This window comes from Pongo abelii, chromosome 13, assembly GCF_028885655.2.
Source record: "Pongo abelii isolate AG06213 chromosome 13, NHGRI_mPonAbe1-v2.0_pri, whole genome shotgun sequence".
Taxonomy (NCBI): Eukaryota; Metazoa; Chordata; class Mammalia; order Primates; family Hominidae; genus Pongo; species Pongo abelii.
In genome coordinates, this window is record NC_071998.2 from 123,748,126 (window position 1) to 123,765,327 (window position 17,202).

The following is a 17,202-nucleotide window of genomic DNA, read 5'->3' on the forward strand; positions in this document are numbered from 1 at the left end:
CAGCCTAAGTCGTGGCTGCCAGCCCTCGCAGGGTAAAGGCCTCCTCTCCCGTTCCCCTGCACGCCTGGGGTACGTCTATGCAGCGGTGGCTCCGTGTCTGTCCTGGAAGCATCACGTCGAATGTTCATTTCCATCCGATCATACTAATTTCATACCCAAATTACAACCCTAAGAGAAAAAAAGCACAATCTTTGGCCTGGGAGGCTCCGCAGACAAGAATGAGGGAGCTGCGGTTTCGGGCTGATCACTTTCCCTTCCATTGCACTTCCCTCCTTCCCACCTTTAGCCTCGCTTCCCGCTGATGGGAAACCAACACTGCTGTGGCGGCCACACCTTCCCGGGGGCCGCTGGAGAAGTCAGGCTGAGGCTTGGCGTCGGGGAGCAAGCCTCGAGGCGAATTTATCTTGCGCCGCTGGAGGGCAGTGCGCCTTTAAAAATGCGCCCCGCGTCCCAAGTGCGGGAGTGGAAGGCGCAGGTGGTAACCATGGATTCAACAACAATTATTTGTGTGACCGCCAGGCGCTGAGTAGAGCCCAGAGGTGGTGGTGGCGGTTTGTTTTTGTTTGGGGAAAAGGGAACCCGTACTAGAATTAACTGAGTTAATTGGCTCCTGGCAAAACATTGACTCCCTCCTCTTGCCTTCCCTAAACTCGGTCCTGCAGAGGAGGAAGGATACTGCCCAGGCGCAGGCTGCACCTGGGGGAGGCTGGCTTACCACACTCGTGCCTTTCCATCGAATAGGCCCCTTTCTTAGTCCTCTCAAAGTGGAACAAGGTCCTTCACTTACTTCTAGGTGAGAAGAGCCACTCTGAGTGGACAGGCAGGACAGGCAGGTGGGGCTCATTATTCTTGGTTGAAGGAGAGAATCACGTCCGCCACCTCTGACTACCTGCGTTAAGGTTAGGTCGTTGCTTTTGTTCCAGTAGTTAGTAGTGAGCCAACTTCTTCCTACTGAAGTGTAAAGTGAGGGCATATGGAGTTATTCTCCATGGTGAGTTAGTGTGTGGTGCCCACGCTGAGCAATATGTACATACACACACATACATGCATATGCATTTGTGTATGCACCCATATACATACAGTTTACATCTATCATGCATACATGTATGCATATGTATAATATACAGGTACATATGTGTAAAATGTATGTACATATATGTAAATTTCCCCCTTCTTTTCCTTTTTCCTTTTGCTTCCCCCACCCCACCCAGCTATATCAAGGACAACATTTGGCCTCTGGATGGCACTAGCTGAACAGCTTCTAGGACCAATTCAATCCCTGATTTCTGAACCCAAGCTTAGGGTCAGAAAATGTACAGGAGGTGACTCACCCACGACTGGGGTTCTGTCTTCAGGGCACGAGATGCAGAGCAGGTCTGCCCTGGCCCCTGGTGACCATGCTGGAGCAGCAGGGCCACACGTCCAGGCTCGTGCTCTCTGATGACGGAGCTTGGGGTTCTCTTCTTCCATCAGGGACAGCCAGGGGGCAGCCTTTACCTCTGGCTTTCCTTCGTGGGTTCTTCAGGGTCTGTAAGGCCTTTTCTGGAGCAGTTAAGATGACGTCCTTTTCAGTATTTACCATATATAATATTAGAATATCTTATAACTTTAGAGGTCAAAACCTGACATAAATAAAAGTTGGCAGAGAAACGCCACAAAAGGGAACCTTGAGTGTTATCTTTTCCGGACCCTTTTTGCAAATGAGCACACTGAAGCCACCTCTGTTGTTTTTTTGTGTGTGTGTGTGTGTTTTTTTTTTTTTTTTTTGCTCAAGGTTTTGGCAGAGATTGGGTTTGCAGCTTCGTTTGCTAACTCCTAGCCCAGCATTATTTTTACCACTCCAAACAGCTTCCTGTATTAGTTTTTTTTAAAAAAATTATGAAACAACTTTGGTGTTTTTGACTAAAGAAAAAGAGAAAATGGAAAATATGTGAGGTTGTGGAGCTTTAAGTTTTTTTTCTTTTCATGTTATGGAAATGTCTGCTGAGCTTGGCTTGTGGATTTCTTCACTGTGGCATGTCAGTTTCACCATCATAGATTTTCAGCTTCCCGTAATAGTGTATGCCTTCCTGCTATGTATGGTAGAGGTTGGAAGTGCACTCTGCCGTGGTGTCTTTAGGAGGGTGATTAGAACTAAAGTATATTTTGGTTTTGTCTAAGTCTGAACCTGAAAGTGTGCATCTATATTGGAAGACTATAGCACCTTAGAAATAGGCATTTATTCTACCGTATTGGAGGGTTGTTTCATGGGTTGTTTTCTCCAATGAACAGAATCAGCATTTTTTTTTCATTTAAAATGTAGAAACACTGACTGAACAAACTCAACAGTGTTATTTCACATCCATAAAATTTACCAAGATGTATACACATCAGTTATTCAAGAATACGTCTGCAAGATGCCACTGTAACCAAGTGAAAAGTGAAAAACTGAGACATCCAAGCAGGTATTTTATCTACAAATGCTCAACAACCATTTACCTCATTTAAAACCAAGTCAACTGGTTATTTAATAGGAGTGATTGAATCAAGTCAGTGTCTTACGTGGCCACAAAAGATGTAAATATTTTCCATTAGAAAGGGTTTCAACTCTAGTGTAGACAGTGATGTGCAGTTAGCCAGTTTTCCTTCAAATGTGACTCTCTGGGAAGAATAAAATTAAATAGAGAAAGAACCAAGCTTCTCCCTGCTTGGTTCTCATTTCCCCAGAATTCTGTGACTCCACATAGAATCCTGCTACAACAGCCTTCAAGACTCCTTCACAAAACCTGTCAGGGTTGCACCTTTCCTGCCGTCGGAACTCAGCTGATAACCTGTCAATACAATATAGGGATAGACTGCTTGGTTTGCTCCCCTGACAGCCTTGGATCTTCCATCGCCCTGGAGAGGCTGCCTATGTACGGGGGTGGAATTTATGGAATCGAGCACCCTTAGAAAGTGCAAATGATCGTAGCCCCCGATTTTTTCATAATTTATTATTGACGTTGTTTTTCTGTGGGGTTTTATGTAACCAATAAGAAGTGCATGCATTTGTAAAATAGAGTCATAGAGCAGACACAACACTTGGGGCTGGAAGGCATGTTACAGACATCAAGTCCACCTCCTTTTTTGAGGAGATCAAGGCCCAGTGAGGGGAACAGACTCATCCGAAGTGCTATCCTCACCTGGTGGCAGAAGTGGGATGAGACTCAGGTCTCCTGGCTGCCAGCCCCACATTCTTTTGGCTACAACATATGATTAATTAACCAATGACAATCCAGATTGGTAACATCATGTATAGCAGGCAGTCAAAAAGTGTTCACAGATGAATCAGATTCCAATATCATTTCATTCAATGTTCCTTCCAAAGTGAGCTCTACTGATTTCTTAGGACTTGTTGACAGCCAAGAAATATTTGTTGAAGGTTTACCAAGTGCCCAGTGCCATCCTAAGCTTTCCTGGGGGCATAGAAACAAGTTTAGAATTCAGCATTGCTGAATTTCACAGGAGTTAACCATTTACTATTTAGCTGGGGAGATGGGATACATGCACACATTTATAAATGTACAGATAGAGATGAACGCGAAGAGGCAGGCAGCTTAGCACAGCACCTGCCGTAAGGAAAGCTCTTGGGAAATGTTAGCTCGTATTCTCTCTCTCTCTCTCTCTCACATACACACACACACACACACACACACGCATGTATGCACAAATAAGACAGGCATTGTGATGGGTCCCCACCCCCATAAATTTTCAAGTGAGCTGCATTGCCCAGAAGAGTTCAGATTCGTGGGAAGGAAGCTCTGGGCAGGTCTCGGGGACCTGGAACCGGAACTTGAAAAGTGAAAAAGCAGAGTTGGGAAAGTCATTCAGCTCCATTCCGCCCTCCTCAGCTCCTAAATGCTTGTAGGTTTTCATCCCAAGTTGAGTCCTAGTTTACAAGACCCGGTGCTGCCGCTGGGATCATTATCATTATCATCACGAGGAAGCGTTTATTTAGAGCCAGTGTGTTCAAATTGGATGCTCTACAAAATTAGGCAAACACACCATGCCCACTAATAGCTTAACATCTCTAATAAATATTGATGCTGGCAAACATAAAGGCACAGAGAGAGACCAACACAAAGAAGGCAGGCAGACAAAAGCCCAGTTGTACAAATATCCCGGCGTGGGTCAGTATTTTTATTACATTTGAGTACAATCTGAAAATGTTACACGCAGCTTTATTGTTGAAGAGAATATACCCCTGATTGCTCCAGTCCGTTTACATTCAATTACAATGTAATAGGAGAAAATAAAACCTTGGGAAGGGATTAAAAAATGAGCTGCCCATCCTAATGGCCCCGTCTTGGAGGGCCAGTGGGTCAGTTTCATTTTTCTAGAGAGTGCCGTGGGTTGATCCATCCTTGCAACTCTCTCCATCGTGGCCCTTTTTTCCTTTTTTCTTCTTTTTAAACCAAAGTCTCCCACTTCTGGGTGCCCAGGTACATCCTTCAGTGAGTCGGGCTGAGGCAGGAAACTAACCCCCCTGCTCAGCCCCGTGGCCATTTCAGAAAGCCGAGCTGCCCCCTTCACTGGCTCGTCACCACCCTGGGGCAGCTGCTGCCCTGCCGGAGGAGCCTGCTGTCCTCTTTGTCCCTCTGAAGAAGGTGTGCTTTGGCTTTGAAGCGTTAATTATAATTAAGCACAGACCTCAACACTCAGGTTCCTCCTGTTGAACTCAGCACTTTCCTATTAGGTGGCTCTCAGAACACTGCGGGGGCATGGCAGGAAGGCTGTTCCTCCAGGAAAAATTCTGAGGCTGGGGTGAACTAATCAGAGGTCTCTTCTCACACCTTCCAGAGCGTTCCAGGCTCAAGCGTTGCTCACTGTATAATCCTGCCTGCTTGTTCTTTATTTTGAAAGACAAAGTTTTCTTCATTTACAACTGACCCTGCGGACGAAATTTCAAAACCCCGTTTTCTATTGCAGTGCTTTGCAAACTGTTCTGTGGTCTTCAGGAGCATTGGCGGTCTCGTGAAATGTCTGATTCAAACAGCCTTTTAAGAAAATGCATCTTTATATTTAAAGTTTAATAAAAACATCAAGATAATTAAATGTATTTTATATCAAATGCTAACAATGGAGACCACCAACATGTTAGCTATGCTTGGAGTTTGCTAGCTTTGGGGTGTTAATTCTCTCTGTGTGTGTGTGTAATGCTTGTAAATGTGTCACAGACAATGAACATTGTAACCAGGCATAGGACTTTGGGCTGAGTGAATCCCTTTGAGTAGGACAGTGTGCTGAGGGCTTTGCAGTGGTCCCTGAGACCTGGGCTGTGTTAAACCTTAGACTCGTCTGCTGGGCTCTCACTCCTGCCTCAAGAATCTCAGGTTGGCTGGGCAAAAACAAGGGAGGCACACAGTCACACTCATCCAGTGTCTGGTTGATTTTTGGCATATGCTATAACTGTTGATATGCTGTAACTGTTGAGTGCTTCTTATCTGATATTTGTTTTTTTGTTTTTTTTTTGAGACAAAGTTTGGCTCTTGTTGCCCAGGCTGGAGTGCAATGGCACGATCTTGGCTCACCACAACCTCCATCTCCCCGGTTCAAGGGATTCTCCTGCCTCAGCCTCCCTAGTAGCTGGGATTACAGGCATGCGCCATCACGCCCAGCTAATTTTGTATTTTTTTAAATAGAGACAGGGTTTCTCCATTTTGGTCAGGCTGGTCTCGAACTCCCGACCTCAGGTGATCTGCCTGCCTCAGGCTCCCAAAGTGCTGGGATTACAGGCATGAACCACCACACCCAGCCTTTTTTTTTTTTTTTTGAGACAGAATCTCACTCTGTTGCCCAGGCTGGAGTGCAGTGGTGCAATCTTGCTCACAGCAGCCTCCACCTCCGGGGTTCAAGTGATTCTCCTGCCTCAGCCACCCAAGTAGCTGGGATTACAGGTGTACACCACCATGTCTGGCTACTTTTTGTATTTTTAGTAGAGACAGGGTTTCACCATGTTGGCCAGGCTGGTCCGAACTCCTGACCTCAAGTGATCTGTCTGCTTCAGCTTCCCAAAGTTCTGGGATTACAGGTGTGAGCCACCGTGCCCGGCTGATCTTTTGTATTAGTTTTTTTAAATGCCAGCATTTGTTGGTCATTGGTAATGATTCAACTTTAAATAAAATTGTCCTTGGAATCTTCCTTGAAGCTCCTGCATCAGTATGTGAAGACCACAGTATAAATGAGGAGGGCTGTTAAAATGATTCCAGACTGCAGCTTTTGTTTTCTTTTTTCTTTTCTTTATTTTTTTTTTTGAGACGGAGTCTCACTCTTTCGCCCAGGCTGGAGTGCACTGGCGCAGTCTTGGCTCACTGCAACCTCCGCCTCCCAGGTTTAAGCAATTCTCTTGCCTCAGCCTCCCGAGTAGCTGGGATTACAGGTGCCCGCCACCATGCCCAGCTAATTTTTGTATTTTTAGTAGAAACGAGCTTTCACCATGTTGGCCAGGCTGGTCTCGAACCCCTGACCTCGTGATCCGCCCGCCTCGGCCTCCCAAATTGCTGGGATTACAGGCGTGAGCCACCATGCCTGGCCGCAGTTTTTCTTTTCACACAACCACAAAAGATATCGAAATAGGTTGGTTGCCCAGGCAGATAGAAAATTGCACCTACTTCAGCAGAGAGGAAGGCCAGCAGTGTGGTATAGATGCCAGGTTGGAGCCAGCAGATCCTAGAGTGAGTTCTGTCTCAGCCACTTACTGGCTCTGCCACCCATGAGACTACTTACCCTTTAATCCTCAGTTTCCCCTACTTTAAAATGGAATGGTAATAGTTAGCACCCCAGCATGGGAGAGTTTTGAGGATTCAGTGCCCAGGAAAGAGCTTAATAAGTGAGCATTTTGTTATTTTCCATTATCCCGAGTCCAAATATTTATGTTTCTCAAAGCTACCTTATTGTTCTCAGCAACTGACTTTAAGTCAACGTTAAATGTCTGAACTTATGAAGAAATGGAGAATGAGACAAATCCACCTAAGTGCTTACATTTTTCCCCCTTTCTGCTCTCACTGAAAAATACTGTCACCCACCTCATCTCGTGTTTCCTGTGGCCATGTGCCCTGGGGCAGATGGGTGTGCCCTAGTTGCGAGTGAAACCATCCAATTTCTAGCACTCATGCCGAGCTTACCCTTGAGGGTTCTTGGGCAAGTGGCTTAATTTCTCAGCCTGGGTTTCCTTATTTATAGAGTTTGGGTACTAAGACCTACCCTACCTACATCTCAAGGTTGTAACGTGGTTGGATTCAAATGAGATACTATATGATGGAAGAGATTATGGCAAAGTGGAACGAGGCCAGGAGTTCTTAATTGAGGGGGGGCAGTTGTGCTCCCCAGGGAACACTGGGCCATGTCTGGAGACATTTTTGGTTATTACAGCTGGGGAGGGGGTGCTGGGGGCATCTGGTGGGCAGAGGACAGAGATGCTGCTCAGCATCCTGCTATACACAGGACAGCCCCCCCCCACCCCAAAACAAGGAATCCTCTGGCCCCAAATGTCAGTAGTGCCAAGGCTGAGAAGCCCCAAAAACCAGGAGACATGAAGGAGACGGGGGAACTTCCTTGTCCTTCACCCGTGGTTCATGGTCTCTTGAAACCTAACGCAAAGACTCTAGAAATGAGCTGGTTTGGTTTCAATTGCTTCTCTATCCCTTGTTTGCTTCCGATTGTCTTCCTCTTATACATTTTATGGCTATTTAAAATCCCCCCCATTAAATCCGTTTCCTTTCCCGAGTGATGTAGCTTACATGAGTTTGCTCGCTTTTGTCTGAGACTTGTCAATCTCTAGCCTCACCCATGTTGTCGTTTAAAAAAATAAAAAGCATTTCCATCAATCCATACAGTGTGGCTCAATAATTCATTAGATAAACTAATTAGCAAAGGGGCTGATTGTTGAGTAATCACTGACCAGTAGACAAGCTTTGTTTCCCTGGTGCACCAACTTCCAAGGATTTTGTTTGGTTTGGTTTTGTTTTCCTCAGCGTGAACTAATCTAAGATTTAAAACAAAATTGATTTAGTACACCAGAAATTCAGCTCACAGTGGGCCAGGGCCCCATCACAGACTCTATGCTCTCATTGTGGCACTAAATACAGCATTTCAGGGAAGCAAATAAATGTGCTTTATAAAGAAAACAGCTGTATTTTTCCACCCAATCATTTAAAGGCACATCAGGGTTCGGGCAAGAAACTGACAGACATGGGTCAATGAACAGAAAGGTCAACATGAGTAGCACACAGGAGGGAGAATGGCCACCAAAAGGATTGTGGAAAACACATAATGAGCCAAAAAGAGGGATTTTTGATCTTTTATATGGACCAAACAATACATATTTGGGAGACCAGCGAACTCAGAAGCATACAAGATAAATTTCTTTGTGTGGATCGAAATCTTTTGTGTTTGTGCAGAAGAATGAAAGTGGAGGCTCAGAACTCTTTGATTTCAAGGTATGTATGGCATTAGTGAGAGGCCACACCGCTGCCAGGTGGCTGGCTGTTTGTAACCAATAGCACAGCGTCTAAGCCGTGCCGTGGCATCAGAGAAGCAGCCCCAGGGAGCCAAAGCTCGGATGCCACAGCTTCCCACAAAGATGGGACACCCAAAAAGGCAACGAGAGAGGTGATCTTTCAGCCACAGCATTTCTGTTGAGGGAATTAGAAAATTTACTGGCAGCTTTATTCGTTAATTTTACTGGACAATAGTGAATTTGGCCATGCCACCCCATTAAAATGCCATCATAATATCCCCATTATGTAGAATCGCATTTATATTCTCCATCTGCTTCCCAGGAGATCTTTAAGAGCCAAGATATTGGCTTTTTTTTCCCTTCGTATGCATTTAAGACTGCTAACGAACCCATCAGCCAATGAGCAAATATTTATCGAACACCTACAATGTGCAAGGGACCGGAGGAAACACAAGAGGTTGAAGACTTTGTGTCCAAGAAGTTGTAGTCTGATCAGAGAGAACCAGACTTTGCACATTAAAACTCATAAGTTATTAAAAGTGGGTGGCTGGGGGCAGTGACTCACACCTGTAATCCCAGTATTTTGGGAGGCTGAGGCAGGAGGATTGCTTGAGCCCAGGAGTTCGAAACCAGCCTGGGCAACATCATGGGACCTGGCATCCACAAAATTTAAAAAAATTAGGCGGGTGTGATAGTGCGCACCTGTAGTCTCAGCTACTCAGGAAACTGAGGCAGAAGGATCACCTGAGGCCAGGAGGTTGAGGCTACAGTGAGCTATGATCACACCACTGCACTCTAGCCTGTATGACAGAGCAAGACCTTGACAAAAAAAAAAAAAAAAGGTGGAAGGAGAGGTGATGAGAGGCCAGAATGCCACGTTTAAGGATTGAGGCAGGAGCAGTATCGGGGCTTTCCAGGCAGCGCAGACAGCTGATGAGGTTGGGCTGGGCCTGTAGGATGGACTAGATTCCACTAGGGGAACAGGACAGGAAGGGGACACCTAGAGCAAAGGCACATCACCTGGAATGTGCAAGGTGTTTTCAGCAAGAATGGACATGCCTGTAATCCCAGCACTTTGGGAGGCCGAGGTGGGCGAATCACCTGAAGGTCAGGAGTTCGAGACCAGCCTGGCCAACATGGTAAAACCCTGTCTCTACTAAAAATACAAAAAAAAAAAAAAAATTATCTGGGCATGGTGGTGCACACCTGTAATCCTAGGTACTCGGGAGGCTGAGGCAGGAGAATTGCTTATTGCTTGAACCCAGGAGGTGGAGGTTGCAGTGAGCCGAGATCATGCCATTGCACTCCAGCCTGTAGCCTGGGTGACAGAGCGAGACTCCGTCTCAAAAAAAAAAAAGAACAGAACAACAACTCTATGATTCTATCATTCATTCACTCACTGCTTTAATTAACACTTTTTGAGCACATAATGTGTACCAGGCACAGTACCAGGCACCAAGGATACAGGGGTAAACCCACCTGGATATAGGCTTTGTCCTTGAAGAGCTTACAATCTAGCAGGCAGAAGCAGACATAGATGAAAATCAACAGCAAAGTGGTAAAGACGTGGCCACAGCCATCTGGACGGGATCCATGCCAGCACTGAGGGCAGCTCCATCTTCACCTGGACGAAAGGAGATGAGGAAAGCTCTCATAGGCTGATGGCTTGGCTTGTGTCTTTTTTTTTTTTTTTTTTTTGAGACAGAGTCTTGCTTTGTCACCCAGGCTGGAGTGCAGTGGCGTGATCTCGGCTCACTGCAACCTCCACCTCCTGGGTTCAAGTGAATCTCCTGCCTCAGCCTCCCAAGTAGCTGGAATCACAGGCGCCTGCCACCATACCCAGCTGATTTTTGTATTTTTAGTAGAGACGGGGCTTGTTTCACCATTTTGGCCAAGCTGGCCTCAAACTCCTGACCTTAGGTGATCCACCTGGCTTAGCCTCCCAAAGTGACGGGATTACAGGCGTGAGCCACTGTGCCCGGCCTTGGGCTGAGTCTTGACACAAAGATTAGCAAGTATGTGGGGGGGAACTGAAGAGGTGGGGGCAGGGGGAGATCCAGGTTTTGCCGGGCTTAAAGTTTATGCAATTTTGGGATCCCCCTTTAAGAAACATAATACAGAATTACAAATAATTTTGAAAATTAAGTCCAAGGCCTTGGAATGTGCTGGAGAGTGACCCTGAAGCTAAACTTCACTAGTTTCATGGTAAATCAACTTTGGAAAGAGAAAAAGCTTCCCAGGAAAAGGGATAGCGTGTTCAGCAGGGCTGGAGTTTGGAGGGATGCACACTAGACTATTAGACTTGAGAATCCTGGGTTCTTCTCCAGGCTTCGTGGCATTCAGTCATTCATTCATTTCTTCACTAAGCATTGCACAGTTCCCCTGGACCAGGCACACCGGGCGCTGGCACCGCCGTGAGGAGTTCACAGTCTACTGCACACTCTCATTGGCTCTGAAACCTTGAATGAGTCACTAGGTGTCTCTAAGCCTTGATTCTGTACACCTGAATGGCTTCTCTCCCATCCTTCATTTGCTCATTTGACCATTTGCAAAATGTTTATTGAGGAGCTGTTATGTGTGCTGGGCCTTGGGCACACCTCAGTGGATAAGACAGCCTTAGTCCCTGCCAGCAGGTGGCTTCTTTTTTTTTTTTTTTTTGAGACGGAGTTTCACTCTTGTTGCCCAGGCTGGAGTGCAATGGCACAATCTCAGCTCATTGCAACCTCCGCCACCCAGGTTCAAGTGATTCTCCTGCCTCAGCCTCCCCAGTAGCTGGGATTACAGGCTCGCACGACCATGCCCAGCTAATTTTTGTATTTTTAGTAGAGAGGAGGTTTCACCATGTTGGCCAGACTGGTCTTGAACTCCCAACCTCAGGTGATCCGCCTGCCTCGGCCTCCCAAAGTGCTGGGATTACAGCCGTGAGCTACTGTGCCCAGCCCAGCAGGTGGCTTTCAAGGCCCTGCAGAAGACAGACAGTAAGCCAAGGACTCCTCACTCAGGGATACACATTGCGGAGGAGTGCAGGGTGCTCAGAGGCTAGGGAAGCCCCACCTGGAGGATACCACGGATGCTACATTTTAGCCCAGCCCTTCGAGCTGAGGGGTCCTGGTCAATGAAGAGGTACTGGAAGTAGAGTGTGTATGTGTCCGTGTTCAGGTGAGCAATGGGACGAGACTATTCCAGGCAAAATAAGAGATTTTACGAGAAGACCCAAAGCAAGGAGGAACCTGGAGCTTTGGGGAAAGAGGGCCGGGGGCTGCAGTGAAACAGCAGGGAAAGGCAGCACTGAGGTGAGGCTGGGCAGGAAGTCAGAGGCCAGGGACACCTGCAGGGGTCAAAGCAGGGGGAATACACAAAGGGCTGAGAGACAGGTCCAGAAACCAACAAGAGGCTGCAGCAACCACACCTCCTTCCCTCCACTGAAGGTGACAACAGGCCGACAAAGGGATACACTCCCAGCAGTAGCCTGCTGCGATGTGACAGCTGGGATGGACATGTTAGTTACATCCTGGTCCCCAACCAGGCCGGGCACAGATGGCAGGACGTGTGCCTCCAGGCTGGTTTAGGGTTAGTGACTATGATTTGTTTACTTTTTGTAAGTTACATAAGCCCAAGTCCTCCGCGCTCTGTATTTTCACCAAGTCGTTCGAGGGAACCTGCTGGAGCAATTCCGGGGGGACCCTTAGGGCTGAGTGTTGGGCTTCGCGCTGCCTCCAAAACCTTTACAAACCATCACTGAAGATTTTGCTGTCTCTGTAGGCACCCAGGGGGCATAAATTCGGAGGTTTAAGCAAGTCTTTTAAAAACTCCTCTTCTAAAAGGAAAGCGCCTGTTGGGCGAACCTGAAAGCTCTGTCTTTTCTTAGGCAGCAGCTTGCTTCTTGGGGAGATCTTCCCAGGATCACCTCGCGGGTTGCTCACGGGCCTGACTTCTCCTGGAGTGGGAGGATGAGGAGGAGGCTGAGCCTGGAGTCTGGGTTTCCAGGAGGCTCCTGGCTGTAGACCATTTGATCAGCTGACACTCCAGTGTGTCCACTGACAGCAGCTGCCCTCTGTGCAATGTGCTCACTGTGTGCCGGGCACTGTGCCTCTCCCTTACATCTTTGCAACAATCCTGAGACAGGATGACTATCATTCCCATTTTACAGATGGGGAAGCCGAGACTTATAGAGGTCACACAAATTGCCCAGAGTCAGCCAGCTCATGCCTAGAGGAGCCAGGCTTCCAACCAGGTCTGTCATCCCAAAGCCTGAGGTTGTAACCGCTGTGCAGATCCAAAGAACTTAGTGACATCAGTGGCCATCACTTGTTGAGTACCTGGCCAAGTGCCAGATCTTTTACATATATTATCTCAACTCTGGAAGCTCCGTGTCTTGAGCCCAGAAAGGCTCAGAAACATGCCCAAGGCCACATGAAGAGTAAATGGCAGGATTGGGGCTGGCAGTGTGTCCTGAGTGAGTCCATAGCTTGTCATGCTTCCTACGTGTTACGCCACACTGCCCGTTACCCTGGGAGACCCCTTTGTCCTGATGGGAGAGAAGAATCCAGTTAATCCATGTCCTTATCACCTGCGTCTGTATCTATCTGAAGGGTCAAGCTCATCTGGGGATGTGTTTTCTGTTCTCCAAGGACCTTACAGTCTAGTTGAGCAGAAAAGTCGCATCACACACGTGCACCTACGGCCAGAAGTTGACTGCACAAGGCTGAAACCAATGCAGCCAAGACATCCATGGCTGTTAAAAAAAGAGTTAGGAGGTCGGGCGCAGTGGCTCACGCCTGTAATCCCAGCACTTTGGGAGGCAGAGGCAGGCAGGTCATGAGGTCAGGAGATAGAGACCATCTTGGCTAACATGGTGAAACCCTGTCTCTACTAAAAATACAAAAATTAGCCGGCATGGTGGCGGGTGCCTGTAGTCCCAGCTACTCAGGAGGCTGAGGCAGGAGAATTGCTTGAACCCAGGGAGGCAGAAGTTGCAGTGAGCCGAGATCGTCGTGCACTGCACTCCAGCCTGGGCAACAGAGCGAGACTCCATCTCAAAAAAAAAAAGAGTTAGGAAGAGGGAGCAGCCCTAGCCTGGCCTGGTCCAGAAAGACCTGTGGAATTGCTGGAGGGCTGAGAAGAGGAGGGACAGGTGTAGACAATGGCTAGATGAGGTGAGAAATTGGCGGCCATGAGCTTGGGTACATCTTCAGGGGAAGTCTGGAGGGAGAACGCTACCAAGAAGGCGGCAGAGGGAGGTTCCTGGGAAAGGGACGCTGGGATCAGGTGAGGACCGCTCAAGGAGCCTTCACTTTGGGTGTCACCACTTGAAAGTTTAAAGAAGAGACTCGGGATAAAGACGCATAGATACCGGGTTTCCCACGGATGTCGGATTTCAGGTTATTCCAAACGTGCGCATCTGCCGGCCAGGGAGCCAGTATGGCTGGGGGCAAAACCTCCATCAAGGCTGAGCAGAGCGGCCTCCCCCTTTTCAAAGGAAAGGCGTCCCCTCCTCCTCTCCCAGCCACGGCTCCCTTCTTCTCCCCACCTCCCTAATCAGAGAGAGCAAATTGTTATCAGATTAGCGCCAGCAATGAAAAGCACAGTCCCGCTCACCCTCACAGTTAGTTAGCATTTAGATAGACTGGGACTGGGGCCCACACAATAGGCATCAAAGCCCGTCTCAGGGCGGCGGGAGGGATTAATTTCTTTAACCAACAGGCCTGATCTGGCCTAACTCATTACCCTGCCTTGTCAGTGTGGATGTTAGGTTCGATTGAAGATTATACCATTTAGGCCTTTCCCTTGTTTTCTGCCGAAATCTGGGCTATTGAATTGCACATTCTTGCTTCGCCCCCGTCAATACTCAGCGGCCTGAGGTTCTAATTCTGCTTCATTTAAACTTCATCAACTTTTCCAATCAAGTGGAAGGATCCGAAATAGGCTCTGTGAGCAGAAAGGCCCGATTCCCTTTGTCAGATAATTTATTCTGTTTTCTCCTCCCCCACTCCTTTGCTCTCTTTCTCTCCAGCCTTGCTCCCCAATCCCCTCTCTCAATGCTCCCCCCTCCTTATCCCCATGCTGAAAATGAGATTACAGTATTTAAATGACTATGGTAATCAATCTAGGGACCCCGAGCTGAGATTGAGGTTAATTTTTCTTAGCAGAACAAAGAAGCGTGATGCCTTTGGGGATGTGAAGGTGCAATCTGGGTTTCTTGCTTGTGTTTCCCCCCCGCCCGAAATTGCAGTTTTAGGAGTCTTTTCTTGTTACTAACTAGGCGCCGAGTGTGATTTTTAAAGGCAGCAGCCCCTAAGAGAGCAGAAATGTAATTTTGAGCTGATAAACAGCTAACGGCCTTCAATCAACAATTTTAATAGGAAAAAAAAGTCACTTACATGATATGGGTACAGATCTAATGAAAGGGTGATCATTTACCTTATTTATTTTTAAGCACACACGGAATAATTTCCCACTGTGTTAGAACTAGTAATTACAGCCACACGGTGTGCCCGTAAACTTTTGAATGAAGAGCCTTGTCACTCAGACGGCCCTCTCCCTGGCAGCTTTTGCTGCTATAAAAGTTGAGATTTTGTCATGTTTTGGCTAATTGGAAACCGGGTCATTATACCATTGAAAATCTACATGAAAGTGACTTGTTCAATTGTTACCTGAAGCATTCACAAGCCGGCCAGTCATTCTGCTGAGACCCCCGCCCGCCTCCCCCAGCTTCTAAAACAGAGAGAATCAAAATATGTATATTTCTTTGTCTCCCTTTGCTATCTTGTCAGAGCTGTTTTACATGCTGCCACCCAATGTTATCTTTTATTTGTGTCAGGAGAAAGGATTTGACAAGTTCAGTATACAATGTTCATTTGGCAAGGCAAATTTTTCATACCAATTTTGAGTTAAGAAATGAAACTATCTTTCAACAGAATGAGCAACATCATTTTTGGACAGACTTATTATGAGAGAGAGGATTGCAGAACTTTATTTCCTTGCATGATCCCGAAAAGTCTAATACATTTTTTTAAAAGTAGGATCCTGTTTCCACTTGCAACCCAAGTTGGGGGAAATGAGAAACAACAGTAACGTCTTCAAACAGGGAGGCCTAATGTCACATTCCCCCCCCCACCCCACCCCCACCCCGTTCCCCGCCAGTTATTAAAAGGCTGGAATAAATTGTTCCTCTTCTATATTATAATGACTTTGCTTCAGACCCTTTAAACTGTGGGTGAGTTTCTGACAGTCATCCACATTTGCAAAGCAAAATATTTATTAACCATCATCGTCTAAAGCAGCAGTGGAACCTGAGGCAACCTTGTTTGTGCAGAGTGAGATTCCGCCGCCCCCGTACCCACTTTCCATCACTGTTTGCCTAAAAAAGAAGACTCTCTCACCCTCTGTGCTACCGAATTCATTTGGGGCAGTGGTTTATGGTGACATTTTTCTTTCTTAAAGCAAATATTGACTCACCATGGGGAAATTAAAACTCCATTAGGCATCGCTACATTGTCGAGCAGCCTGCATTACAGCAGTCAAGCTACTATTAATTGGTTTCTTCCTCAGGAATAATTCAGGGAGGGCAGAGGGAATGGAGAAAGAGAAGATGGATCTCAACCGTAATTCCTTAAAATGACACCATCTAAATCAGCAAAGGTGATCATTATGTGGTTATTAATCTAAATATAAAGAAGACACTGCCTAATAACAGGATGAATTTATCCATATAAGAAGCCTGCAGCTGAGTTATTTCTGGGCTGGAGAGAATGCATTTTAAGACACAGGTGGGCCAGCCTTGGCCAGATTTGGGCCAGAACCGGCTTCCCCAGAGCACAAAAAGCCCCGATTCTTCTCTCCTGTATCTGGGTGAAGAAGTTTTTGTTTCCTGCAATAAGGTAATTAGCTGTTCCTGCAGCCCACTCACGACTTCTTTCTCAGCACCAACACTCTGCTTTTTCACCCTGACCATTCCCTCCTTGGCCATCCAGCAATTCCCGCCGTGCCCAGCCCATCCTATGTCCCACCCACCCCACTAAGACTTCTCCAGTCCTTCTCGGGTCTAGCGGCTTTGCCCTCTGTATTAGGGCCGCCTAATGAATGACCACACATCAAGTGGCTTAAAAACAGATATTTTGGCTGGGTACGGTGCAATCCCAGCTACGTGGGAGGCTGAGGCACGATAATCGCTTGAACCCGGGAGGCGGAGGTTGCAGTGAGCCGAGATCACGCAACTGCACTCCAGCCTGAGCAACAGAGTGAGACTCTATCTTAAAAAACAAAAAAAACCCAAAACAAACAAACAAAAAAAACCAACAACCAGGTATTTATTCTCTCAGAGTTCTGGAGGCCAAAGGCCTGGTTCCTCCTGAGAGCCGTGAGGGAAGGATCTATTCCAGGCCTCTCTCCTGGTTTGTAGATGGCCTCATGTTCCCATGACATTCTGCCTGTAAAGGTGTCTATGTCCAAATTTCCTCCTTTTATAGGGACAACTGTCTCCTGCAGTATCACCTCATAATTAACAAATTATCTTGCCAATGACCCTATTACCAAATGAAGCCACATTCTCAGGTACTAGGAGTTAGGACTTCAGCGTATGAATTTTGAAGAGACAGAGTTCAACCTCTAACATTGTCCATTGACCCCATGGCTCAAGTTTGTTGAGCATTAGATTCTTTTTTTTTTTTTTTTTTCAGAGACAGAGTCTTGCTTTGTCACCCAGGCTGGAGTTCAGTGGTACAATC

The 17,202-nt window shown here is 46.9% G+C and overlaps 1 protein-coding gene and 1 long non-coding RNA gene across 3 annotated transcripts in view; both read left to right on the top strand.

The window, feature by feature from the left end:
- Window positions 1-17,202, top strand: part of CFAP77 (cilia and flagella associated protein 77) — a 160,779-nt gene that overhangs the window by 801 nt on the left and 142,776 nt on the right. The window lies entirely within an intron of this gene.
- Window positions 487-5,076, top strand: LOC129048032 (uncharacterized). The gene is made up of 3 exons (XR_008510033.2): window positions 487-991; window positions 2,303-2,444; window positions 4,948-5,076. It is a non-coding gene; the product is annotated as an uncharacterized LOC129048032 (long non-coding RNA).